The sequence below is a fragment of the Lepisosteus oculatus genome, chromosome 14, assembly GCF_040954835.1.
Source record: "Lepisosteus oculatus isolate fLepOcu1 chromosome 14, fLepOcu1.hap2, whole genome shotgun sequence".
Taxonomy (NCBI): domain Eukaryota; kingdom Metazoa; phylum Chordata; class Actinopteri; order Semionotiformes; family Lepisosteidae; genus Lepisosteus; species Lepisosteus oculatus.
The window spans coordinates 55,087,726-55,101,801 of record NC_090709.1 but is presented as its reverse complement, the minus strand read 5'-3'; positions in this window follow the sequence as shown (position 1 = coordinate 55,101,801).

Sequence of the window (14,076 nt, the reverse complement as noted above, 5' to 3'; positions counted from 1 at the left end):
TGAAGCAACTTAGCAGGTAGCTGAGAAAATAGTGCACCCACTGAGCTCAGTCAGAGCAGAGATGGTGCTGTAAGAAGACTGTTCTGCAGCTTGCAGTGTTTATGGCACTGAGTGTGTCTGCCTTTAAAACATAGAAAAGGAATGTCAATCATTTAGTTTAACTTGAAATCTTTTAATTGTCATTAAACAGCTTTTTTACCAGTTAGTTTTATATTTGAAACCATCGTTAAACAAAACATTGTTGTACTTTCTAATGACATTACACATGGAAAGATGATACAGTTTAATCATTTTTATTTTTTTAAATACATTTTAGAAGAGTTTAATCTATACGAATATCACAGACTATTTTGGATTGTATTTCTGAATGTTAAGTCACAGTTCAATATTTTATATACATCTAAAAGTCAGGCATCAGGTGCATAACTATTAGTAATCAATAATTAGTATTAAAATTCTCACTGTGACAAATTGTTACACTTCCGCATCTTGTAAAAACATTAATTTGCAAAACTGTGTTCAAATATACATTAAATCCGACTATAAAAATAAGTAAACTATATTAACTTATAAAATAAAAAAGAAGGTAAAATATAATATAAAATTAAACCAGGGTTAATTTTTTTCTGTCTCTTGCTACTCTCTCTCACCCACTATGATTCAGACACAGAATGGTTAAAAATGGGAACAGGTCAGGCAGGCAGAGGGAAGGGGGAGGGGGGAGAAGGGAGGCGTCTTCCCACCTTTATGACTAAACTGCCAAAGAGAAAAGGCTTGAGAGACATACAGAGCCGAAAAAGTTTGGTGCCGTGTTCTTTGCTTTGGAAGAATTTTCACCTTGAATATTTGCCCACCAGCTGACACACCAGCTGACACATAGAACCAAACTGAATACAAAATGTACTTGCAAGAATAACGATTACAAACATTAAAAAAACATTGCTTTACACTGTTATACTGTACAGTGTAATAAAACAGTTTATGGTCACCACAATGTGAGTAATGCTGTTCTCTAAACCTCTTTCCCACAATTTCACAGGGCAAGGTCACATAGCTCATTCAAAACTGGATATAATTTTGTCTTGCAAAAATTGTGATATTTGTCAACATATTTACTAAAACTCTCCATCACAGCAATCTCACTGTGTTAGTCTCACTGTACGCCCCAGTGCTCACTCAATGTTCACACTCCCAGTAAAATAAAAAAAACGTTTTCCACATTATCACCTCGCACCAGGGGGGAAGGAAAAGTGCCCGCTGTCATTTTTTTTCACTGACAGACGAAGTTGATTAAAAATCATTCAAAAGGGAGTGGTGTGTTAACACAAACTCTGCTTAACAGAGCCGCTTGTAAGAGAAAGGTGACTTTCTTCTAAACTAAATAAAGCTACAGTACAGACAGATTTTAAATTCTTCAAGCAAAATTAGCTGTTCGTCAAAATCTGCTATTTTGCAAGCAGTACACGACTTCTCAAAAGGTACCTTTTGTCTCTCGTGCAAACTCAACACAGATATATTTTTTATAATTCTAAAATTTGAATGGTATGCCTCAGGGACTCATTTTAGTATTGTAGCAAATACGGTTTGCGCAGGAAAAACAAAATACCTTCCCCCCCTCCCAGATGGATCTCGCCTCCTGCTGTTCCAAAGCTGTATGGTTTCAAAGTATGTGTGAAATATCTCGTCTTACTCCAGTTATTAATCCGATCTATTTTTACTAATCCGGCTATGGAAAAAATATGGCCAAAAGGATCGCTGCAAAGGTTAAATTCCAAGCTGAAAAGACAAGACTCAACATGTCGTCTCTAACTCTTCAGTTTACAGTTCATCGATGGTCGTTCATTATTAATATTGTAACAAACGACAGGCATACAAATGGTACAAGCCGGTTGCAGCCACTAGTACTGAAGGATGTTTTCTGTAGCTCAGCTGAAAAAACCTTCTGTTAAGCAACACAGGAGACCTGGGTTTGAGCCCATGTGTTGAAGGGTGAACTGGGGCAGGAGCACTGAAGGCACAAGCCCAAGAATCTGAATTTGTTATAATGTTATTAATAATATATTCTGTATTGCATTTAAATTGGAATGTTTTTAGAAATATATATAACCTTTGTCCCTCCTTTAACTTAAAGAATTGCATGAAGAAATCCTAAATCACAAAACCATAACTTTTAATAATTAATCCAGATACACACACTCACACCAACATCATGCTATAATAGTGGACTATTTTTATATATTCGGCTATGTAAGAAACAAAGTAATTCTCTGATCGCGCTTTGAACCGTCTGGGTGCAGCTCACTACATTACCAACTACAAGGACAATATAATTTTTTTTTTAAAAGAAACGAATGTCAAACTGTTTCCTAAATGTCCACTTGTAATACTTTAGCTGCTTAGTTATACTATTCCATATTAATATAACAATCAAGTAATCAAGTGATGTTAAATCACTACAACATTTATCTTTTTACAATAACAAAAACTGGTGTTCTTACTACGTATTCTTAGAAAAGGATAAAACGTTATAGCTTTTTATGAAGTACAGAATATAAGATTAATAATGTTAGAACAAACACATTAAAACCAGAACCCATGTAAGTTACCAAGTTAAAGACTTTGATGCTGATACGTCCCAGTGTGTTTTTGTTATGTTCCACACTGCTGACCTTTGATTGTTCTCCCTCCCACATTGGCCCACCATTACACCACTGTTTCAGTATGATGCCATCATCAATCAGCTTCTCAGCCAATCAGAGTGCATCTTATTCAGTATAAAACATGGTGGCTTTCAGAAGGAAGAGGCCTTTCGTTTGACTTCAATTCCGCTTGGCTTTGGTTATCGCTTCACTTTTGATTTTGCTTTGGCTTTGTTGGTTTCTGTTTGTTTCTTTGTACTTTTGTTTGTTTGTGTGTATATCCTTGTTTTGCCATTACCTTGCCCTAAGGTGTTATATGTTCACCTTTTGTGTTCCTTTGTACCCTGTTCCTGTTGATTACTCTCGTTTTCCCTTATTTGTATTCCTAGTTCACTCATGTTTTTGTGTGAGCTTTTGTGTATAAGGTTAGTTTAGGTTGTTGAGTACATTCTACAAACTTAGTTGATTTTGTATTAGTAACACTAGTTTAGTGCGGGTGAGTTCTGTTTGTCTTGTATGGTTTTGGGCAGACAGTGGAGGTTAACTAGGGTGTTGAAGATGCCGAAGACCGTGTGTTTTGGGTTTTCTTTTGTAGTCAGGTTAGCTTTCCCTCACTTTCCTAGCCAGCTCCATTTTGTTTGTTATTTTCTCTTCTTTGGCACCACTCTAGTTCCTGACCCCTATGTGTTATTGTCTTATTTCATACCAGTCACTTATTCAACTTAAAATCATCACTTTTTTACCGACCCTTAATATCACGCTTCCTAGTCCCTCACCAGAACCGACCTGCTTCCAAAAATTATCCTAAATGTTACACCCCTTTACCCCTAGACATTTGAGGTTGTAACAGATGCATAAAATATTCATGCATAATTAAAATATTTCTGATGAAGGTGGAGGGTTGTGTACTTTTGTCCTACTTAGCAATCTTGCTTTAATAAAATATTCAGACTTTTAAATGTATAATGATTAACATGCTGTAATACACAGTTTAAAATTATTAAAACTCTAAAGAGTATACAACTCATTAATTGGAAAAAGATTTTCCCTAAGCACTAACTGGGATTCGAAAGAGGGTGTTTTCTTGCAACAGACCAAATGCTATACATGAGAAGTTAATAGTGCCTCAGCCTCTTACCTCAGCCCCAACCTGCAGGTGTCCTACTAAATATTTTGTCACTCCTATCTCCTGCCATCCAATATAGCTCAGTGGCAGCTCCAACTGTTCAATCCCTACCTTCTACTTCATCTATCCCATCATTCCCTCCCGCACCACCTGCTGGTCATGCTCCTGCTTCCATCTCTCTTGCCTCATTCCCCCTTAACAGAGATTTTTTTTTTCTCCGAACAGCTTTTCCTCTTTCAGCTCCTCCTAACACACTGGTGTTTCATCCTCCTTCCATTCCTCTCTTACTCCAGCAGCAAATTTTAAAAGAAATTTGGGAACCAGATGCATACTTGAAACCTTGTACAATACCTCGTTATTCAGAACTCTCATTCTTCTCAATCATCCTTTCCATCACTATCTCCAGCTGGCACTGGGCCATCCTGTCCTGTCAGGGATTGCTCCTCACACTCTCGGCTCTTACTGGACTGCCTGGAAAAGTTTCCAATCCTTCCACCTCTAAACAAACAAAGTTTCTATCTTTCGATATTCTCACACTTTTATCTGCCATTATAGAAACTTGCTCAAAATGCAGGTATCCACTACTAAGGCATACCTCCATCCAGTTCTTCCACAAACTCCTTTTTGGCATGACTTGTCCATCTCTTATTCACCCTCAAATCACTCTCTTTCTAAAATGCTTCCAACGATCCGAGAAACCCCTTCCAAATCAATGCACACCATTTACCTAAGACATCCTGGCATCCTGCATTTATGTTCTCAGATCTGATTATCGCACACCCTGGGTTGACAGCACACTCGAATCTTTACTTATGCTAGCATTCTTCGGCTTCCTGAGATGCTCTGAATTTACTGCTACTTCTGCATCCTTTGATCCTTCTTCCAAGCCTTGTTTATCCAAGATCAATAACTTATCTCCCAATACGTTAACCTTCTATCTCAAGAAAAGCAAAACTGATCAGTTAGGGTCTAGCACCCTTACATATTATTTCAAAATCCATTCTTACATCAGCCCATATGAGTCTCTATCCCATTATGTGCAACTTCACACCAGAGCTTTGCCTACTGATCCTCTGTTTGTGAATGAGAAGGGACCCGTGGCTGGTTTCTCCATCACAATGTACACCTGCTGGATTTCCTGATTAATTCTCTGGCTTCAGGGCCTCTTCCTCAGCTGCTTGACAAGGCATCCCAGAGTATCTTATCAAACAACTCGGCCGCTGGTCCTCAGAAGGTTATCATGCATATATTAAAACCAATCCTGATATCCTCAAACAAGCATTTTCTCTCCTCAGATGAACTTAGGTCAATGTCCATTGTTTTTTCTGCACTGCTGGTTGGGGTCCCACTTGGTTCATTTATGGGAGGTTGGCCCTCAGCTAAGAGTCTTCACATCTCAATAAACAATTCTACTTTCTCTCAATCTTTGGCTGCTGTCATTCCTTGTGAATTGTTTTAGGGATCTCACCCAGCCATTTGTTTAGTCCAGATGCCTCCTGTGAGCTGTCTTTTTTATTGTCTCACCCAGGTCTTCTCTCCAAGACAAGAGGTGTCGGGTCTGTGCCGACTGGAGGTTGGTATTGACTGGCCAGTGTCTCTATGAGTCTCTATGAGTGTGGGCACACTAAGGGTTCCAAGCCACCTTAACATTGCTACTGTAGATGCTGTAATCAGCTACAAAAGCTAAATTTTACTGCATTTAGTGGTCACCATCTCTTATATGCTGGCCGGACAAGAGACCTCCTACTGACACAGACACAGACAGAGCAGTCCAAGACACTCCAGGTTGGATTGAACTGTCATCTTTGGAAGATGTGGTAACAGGAAACAAAACAGATCATAGAACACATTGAGGGACTGTTTGTACTGCTTAGCTGTTGACACTGACTGACTCTCCCAGATATCGAGAAGAGAGCACTGGCTTCTGTCTAGAAAGCAGATCAATTCATTTTAACTAGTCAGTCAGATCTAATGAGCTTTACTGCCCTTAACAAAATTGGACACTTTTCATCTCACTTCCTCCAGCTCCCCCCTGGAGCAATAACCCATATTAGTGTTCATGACCTTCAGGCCCCTCTGGTTCCCAGTAGAACCAGGAGATGGGGGGATTGTGTTTCTGTACATTGTCTGCTGTTGTAAAACAAGTTATCGCTTGGGTTTAAAGACCCTCCCTCAAATCTGGTGTGGCTCCTATATTTACCCCTTATTCTCAGGACTGACCCTGTAGCTCAGCTGGGTTCTTAAAAGCTCAATCAACAGTCTTCTAGATCAGCTAAACTGCAGGAGGCTGGATTTCACACTGGGGTATAACAGACCCTGGTGTGAGAGTGAAATGAGGGAGGGGAAGGGATGTGCTCCTGCAGAGCTCTAGCCCTCCTGACCTGCCGTCTTTCCTCTCCCAGTTACTCTTACCACAGTTTATAAACTCCAGCAGTGCTCTACTTGCTCTTGTTCAAATTCCATTTTAGTATTTAAACAAAATGGTTGGTTAGGTGTATTCTTGATACACCACAAGGGGGAGCTCTTCCTTCAACTCACTTAGCCACTGACGGAGACTCGTAAACTCATAAACCTTTACAGAGATTACGTGACGGAAGTCAGTAATGAGCTCAGTCAGACCCAATTTAATACTTTCACGCCAACACCCCTTAACCGCAATTCACATTAACCACATTTGACATGCTTCCATTAATCATTATTCTACTTCCTATACCCTTATATAATAACCTTACCCAAGTGAGGAACCTGGTTGAAAGCCCTATTTTTTGTAGTACTCTACACATATACTCATAAGAGATACGATCATAAGCTTTCTCAAAATCCAAGTTGAGGACAGCTAATCTAAAATTCCTCTCTCTCACATAACCTATGGTATCTCTAATCAGTATCAGGCTGTCCGTGATCCTCCTCCCTGCCACACCACAAGCTTGATCTGGATGAATGACTTCCCCCCCAGGACAGATTTTAGTCAAAGCGTTAAACACTTGGAGAGCAGTTTAAGATCACAATTCAATAAAGTTATCGGTCGCCAATTTGCCAGGTCTGTGCGATCATTCTTTTTGAATAGTTAAATCACAACTCCCTCTTAAAGCTGTCCTGTATTTCTTCTAAAACCTCAAATTCTTTAAAAATCGTTAAAAGATCTAATGCTAAAATGTCCCAAAAGGCCCTGTAAAACTCAATGGGTAGACCATCCAACCCTGGAGTCTTGCCCATTTTGAAGGTCTTCAAACTTTCCATTAACTCCTCTACAGAAAGGCCTTTTGATAAAACAGTATAATCTTTTACACTCTTTGGAATCACTTTCACAAATTTTTCTAACAAATCCTTAGACACTTGTTTCTTGCCAAACAACTCCCCATAGAAATCCTCAGCTACAGAAGCTACGTCTTCCGTAGAAGTTTGCTAAACCCCCTCTCGTCCCTTCAATGCTGACATTAGTCCCCTCCCTGCAACCCTTTTCTTGAAAAAGAATCTTGTACATTTTTCACCTTCTTCAAGCTCTTTCACTTTGCTTTGAAACATGTTTTAAATATTTTCTCTAGAGATTTAAAAGCTAATTCTTTAGTTATTTAATTTCCTCACTGAAGTCCCACCACTCTTGCAATAACTTAACATACCTCTGTAATCTATTTTGTAATCCCTTTTCAACCCTTCGTATCCTAGCCTGTTTTCTCCTCCCCATCTCTATGAAGAATGTTTTTGTACGCTCCTTCACCTCCTCCCACCACTGTGCTCTTGTGCCAAACAGGTCGTACAAAGACTGCCATTCCTTATACAGTGCCTTGCGAAAGTATTCGGCCTCCTTGAACTTTTCAACCTTTTGCCACATTTCAGGCTTCAAACATAAAGATATAATTTTTTTATTTTATGTGAAGAATCACCAACAAGTGGGACACAATTGTGAAGTGGAACGAAATCTATTGGATTTTTTAAACTTTTTTAACTAATAAAAAAATGAAAAGTGGGGCGTGCAAAATTATTCGGCCCCCTTGCGTTAATACTTTGTAGAGCCACCTTTTGCTCCGATTACAGCTGCAAGTCGCTTGGGGTATGTCTCTATCAGTTTTGCACATCGAGAGACTGAAATTCTTGCCCATTCTTCCTTGCAAAACAGCTCGAGCTCAGTGAGGTTGGATGGAGAGCGTTTGTGAACAGCAGTTTTCAGCTCTTTCCACAGATTCTCGATTGGATTCAGGTCTGGACTTTGACTTGGCCATTCAAACACCTAGATACGTTTATTTGTGAACCATTCCTTTGTAGATTTTGCTGTATGTTTGGGATCATTGTCTTGTTGGAAGATAAATCTCCGTCCCAGTTTCAGGTCTTTTGCAGACTCCAACAGGTTTTCATCCAGAATGGTCCTGTATTTGGCTGCATCCATCTTCCCCTCAATTTTAACCATCTTCCCTGTCCCTGCTGAAGAAAAGCAGGCCCAAACCATGATGCTGCCACCACCATGTTTGACAGTGGGGATGGTGTGTTGAGGGTGATGAGCTGTGTTGCTTTTACGCCAAACATATCGTTTTGCATTGTGGCCAAAAAGTTCGATTTTGGTTTCATCTGACCAGAGCACCTTCTTCCACATGTTTGGGGTGTCTCCCAGGTGGCTTGTGGCAAACTTTAGACGAGACTTTTTATGGATATCTTTGAGAAATGGCTTTCTTCTTGCCACTCTTCCATAAAGGCCAGATTTGTGCAGTGTAAGACTGATTGTTGTCCTATGGACAGACTCTCCCACCTCAGCTGTAGTTCTCTGCAGTTCATCCAGAGTGATCATGGGCCTCTTGGCTGCATCTCTGATCAGTCTTCTCCTTGTCTGAGCTGAAAGTTTAGAGGGACGACCAGGTCTTGGTAGATTTGCAGTGGTCTGATACTCCTTCCATTTCAAGATGATCGCTTGCACAGTGCTCCTTGGGATGTTTGAAGCTTGGGAAATCTTTTTGTATCCAAATCCGGCTTTAAACTTCTCCACAACAGTATTACGGACCTGCCTGGTGTGTTCCTTGGTCTTCATGATGCTCTCTGCGCTTTCAACAGAACCTTGAGACTATCACAGAGCAGGTGCATTTATACAGAGACTTGATTACACACAGGTGGATTCTATTTATCACCATCAGTCATTTAGGACAACATTGGATCATTCAGAGATCCTCGCTGAACTTCTGGAGTGAGTTTGCTGCACTGAAAGTAAAGGGGCCGAATAATTTTGCACGCCCCACTTTCAATTTTTTATTTGTTAAAAAAGTTTCAAAAATCCAATAGATTTCGTTCCACTTCACAATTGTGTCCCACTTGTTGGTGATTCTTCACATAAAATAAAAAATTTATATCTTTATGTTTGAAGCCTGAAATGTGGCAAAAGGTTGAAAAGTTCAAGGGGGCCGAATACTTTCGCAAGGCACTGTATCTTTCCCTGAACCTGCTCGTCACTTCCTCATCCTCCAGAAGTGAAAAATTCAGCTTCCACACACCCTTCCCCACAGTAATGGCCTTTGGAATAGAAAGTGTACATGAGAGTAGACAATGGTCAGAGAAAAAAAAAAACAGGGGTTGTGCAAGTAAAATCACGTATCAAAACAAAATCTATGTGTGAGGCTTGGGTCCCATTAGACTTGTGCCATGTGAAACCTGCCCTCCCCTGACTATGAAGTTTGAAGGCATCTTTCAGTTTAAAATCTTTACATAACGTTTGCAATAATATTGATGATTTATCAAATTGGACCCGTCTCTCACACCTCATTCTGCCTTCTCTTTCTAAAAGGCAATTAAAATCTCTAGCTAAAACCAGTGGTTCCCATGCCAATAAATATTCTCTCAATTCATGAATTAGGACATATCTATCTGTCAAGTGGGCAACTCGGACAATAAAAACCTAAAACCTAATAAAATCCATGTAAGTCTCCCTTTCGTTCCCAATGCACATAACTGAATATAAACCAGTCAAGTTCAGGTACTTTTCTGATGTATCTGAATAGTTCTGGCGCAGCTGTTATAACAAAGATACTTACTAACTTTTTTTTCATACGAGCTCTTGCCGTTTTTAAATCGAATATTTTTTTGAATTCGCTAAAGCGCACAAAACACCAGCATCACTCATCATAAGCATCTGACCAATCACATTCCTGAATTTTAAACCCATTTAGTATTTATTTTTAACTTGTTTTATTTTTTTTTAAAAAATTACACACCAGTTTGAAGTATTCTTGCCATTTTTAGCATATTGTAAGGGGATTTTTTAAAAACATTTTATGTTTTTAAATCATATGAAACACAATCAACCCATTGTAATTTCCCATTGATAATTCTTGAGCTTTATAACTGTGTATTATTTCTTTTTAACTTTTAACTTTTTACCTTGTTTTAATATTTTTTAAATTATTTTTGCATTTTACAGTGCTTTTTTAATATATTGTGAGCATTTTAGTGTCATTTTAAAATAGGACTATCAATGCTCCTAACTTTTAAACCTGTATTTATTCTGATATAATTCTCTCCACCTGCAGATGAGGGAGGTATTTGATTTTAACTTTGTTGATTTGGGGGGAAAATGTACATTAATTTCCTTGTACATTTCCTTCCTTGTTATCACAAGTGGGAAACCTGGCATTTTTGGATGAATTGCAATCTTTACTGCAAGGCCTTCAGACTGATACAGAAATGATGGGAGATTTTAATGAAACATTTGATAAATCAGACATGAACAGCATAACATCTAAAATGGCAGAACCCTCTTAAGTACAGAAAAAGTTCTGGCATATTCATAATAAATAACATTTATTTAATTTGAAGCATAAAATTTGCTTTAAAAAGAAAACCACAATTTGTACGATATCATATTTCAATATCAACGTTCAGATGAAGGATTTGAAGAAGCAACAGCGATAGGAAAGTACATTGATTTTGGGACAATGTTTGCATCTGAATAATCCTTGGTCCTGGAAAGAAGGGAAAAAAAGGTTTTGATTCTGTCTTCAGGATCCCCCAAAAAATGTGCAAATTTGTTTCCGATGTATTTTGGATAAAGATATAACTCTCATAGAAGATACATTTTATCAGTTGAATGCAGTCGATACTTTCGACTTTTTATATGATGACAGGACCTACATTTAGGGCTCAGTACTGATAACACTGCTGCTATTGATGGAGTAAAAATAAGTGATGTACTGGCAGTTTGTTTTTTTTCTGAGGCAAGAAGTCCTAGAACACCTCCTATAAAAATGTTAAGATTCAGAGTAAGAAATATTTTTCCACCTCACCTAATGCTATTGCATTAACGAGGCTGGAGTTGGCTTCTTATTCACCAGCTGCTGCTTCGCGTTTCTCATTCCATTTTAAATGCTGCTGCTGTGATGTTATGTCATCTTTCGCCTGTAGATGGCTCTCTACAGTCATTTTTAAAAATACTTATCCAGATGTATTACTGTACATATCCTCAGTAAAATGGAATATGTAAGTAGAGACTGTCCAAATTGCATTTTTGTATGAAACACATTTCAGAAACACAACTCACAATAAAACAAACTGGCATGTTATACCACGAGTAAATAAGACAAAGGCAAAACGTAAATTCACTGGAACTTTCTGCATATTTTCCACGACCTTGCCTTCTGATCATAAAAAATCTCAAACTCTTGCATTTTGCAAGAAATTTTAATATAGCAGTTTTAAATGGGACATTTAGAACATGGCATATGAGAATATATGGTTAACTGAGGATGAGCAGAGGGTGATCGCACTTTCTGCTTATTGCTGTGAACCTACCTCCTGGTTATAAAAATGTCTAAAAATTCTGACACAGATGTGTGAGAGACAATGGAACTTCAGGACATTTTACTGTACCGTTTTTTAAATACGACCCTCTGAACATGGCATGAGAGAATACATTGTCAAATGGTAAATGCAATGTTTGCTATATTGGTAGGGCTCTCCCTCCTGATTTTAGAATCGTCTCATATTTCTGACATCAAGGTGTGAGACACAATATAACAGACTGTCAAAATCCTGAACTTCAGGACATTTTACGGTACCATTTTAAAAATATGACCCTCTGAGCATGGCATGTGAGAAAATGGCATGTGAGACTGCATTGGGAAAAGGTGAATGCAATTTCTGCTGAATTGCTATGGCCCTCCCTCCTGATTACAAGCTCGTCTCACAGGTCTGACACTGAGGTGTGAGACACAATGTATCAGGCACTCATAATCGTGAAGTACAAGAGATTTTACTGTAACGTTTTTTTTAATAATGACCCTCTGGCATGTGAGGACTTGTAGTCAACAATATAGCACACATTCTGCCAATTTACTTTGTCCCTCCTTGCTCGTTAGCAAAACATCTTAGTATACCGACACTAAGGTAAATGTCTCTAAATCCAGAAGTTAAGTTGTCAAAGTATATCGGAGTCAACCGATACTGATCAGGTTCTGCTGATGCTGAGCCCGCAGCCTTCACCATAAGGTCCAATTCCCCAAGCCTGCTAACCTTATATGTCCATCCCTTCTCATCAAAATTCGTATTTTCACAGGGTACCCTTCAGAAATCGCAGTATAGAATGAAAAAACTCCAATAGATATCTGCCACTGTTGGCGATTTTCCTTTAAGATAGATAGAAAATACTTTATTAATCCTGTAGGGAAATTGACAAATGATTCTCCAGAAATTTTATGGAGTGTATCACTTTCACTGAGACGGAGAAGTGTTAAGCTGTATGTGAGTCTTTGTGGTTCGGTTGTTAACCAAAAGGGTGGTGGTTTGAGACCTCCCAGGGACGCTGAGCCTTTAAATGAACACACCCTCTTCACTTCATTTCTCCATGGCCGGTCTTGTACGGCAATCAAATACAGAGCCCGTAGGGGGCAGTAAGCTCGCATATATAGCTCACTGTGTATAAAATGAAGAAGCAGAGGTTAGTTTCTCATCTGCATGTTGCAGAGCCTTACGCAACTCGTACCAACAGCTGGGGTTTGATCCGTGCACGGGCTATTAGTTGAAAGACCATTGTAAATGAGGTGTAACAGATTTATCCAGCTGGCTTTTATGTTTCATACTAAATTGCTATCTTGAAACCAAAATAATTAGAAATATGGAACACAACTGTTGTTCCCCATGAAGGAAAGCTGTTTTACACTGACGTCACTCCTTTTTATTTAATCCAGATTTTAAAAACAACTCCGACCTATCAAAGGAAAATGTTACACAAAAGTTGGAAAGCACACTCTGAATCCATCTGTATATTTGATCTCCGCAATCCGTTCAAGGCTGCCTATGTTAATCGTAAGTGTATAGATGAAACATTTAATATATTGTTCAGTTTAAATCAAAATGCTTTACTACTACAAGAGAGAAGTATAGTATGGAGGATGCGACAAATGTGTGATTTCTTGGAAGAAAACTACTTTTCTTTGCATTCGAAATTAATTCGAAACAATTGACACACAAACCCTTTGTCTTTTTTAAAGAGATTATATCTTTAAACAGACAAATGTATAAAATGTGTTTTTTTTACCTAGAGATTTTGGACAGGGGCGATGTATTACTAGTAGAGGCTGCTGACTAACACTGTACTGTCTGGAGATCAGCTCCATTTGCAATAAAAAAACGTGCGTAACAAAGCTGGAGAGCAGCTGAACTTGTGCTCAGTAGTCAGTATGGTGCTGAGGGTTCAATACTGTCGTTGTTGTATTAGCACGAGCTGCACAGGCTCTGAATCAGACCATTTCAATTAGTCTGATCAGTGCAGGACAAGTTAATGTAGAATTATTGCTTTGTCTGTCTCTTGTTTGTATATAAATGGATGTCTCTGATAACTTAATGTTAGTTTTTATTTTAGTTTTACGATGTAGGTCATGCGTTGATATATGACATGTCTCATTCCTGATTCAGCTCATGTTCCATAGGAGAGAAGAGATTCCTCCTGTTTCTCGTACAACCATATCAGAACAGAAGCCCATGTCACCCAGCTCTGATTCAAGATCGAGTTGCATCTTCAACATTTTGTTTTTGTTTCTGATCATAATTTTCTTTAGTTATGATCAATATTGAACTTTTTCTAAGTAAAACAAAACGAATCAAACATGCAGGCAGATTTTTGAAAAGTATTAGGAGTTGATAGGGCGCTCCTTCGGAATAGTCGTCAGAAAATGTGAGAAAAGGAAAGTTACGTAAACTCTCACACACAGCATTAAAGACTGGAATCTGATCATAAAAAAACTAGCTGTCTCCCCGTCGGTAATCAAACCCCGGTTTCCCGCGTGACAGGCTGGGACACGAACAACTTTACTAACTAGGAGCGCTTGCTAGCTATTAGGA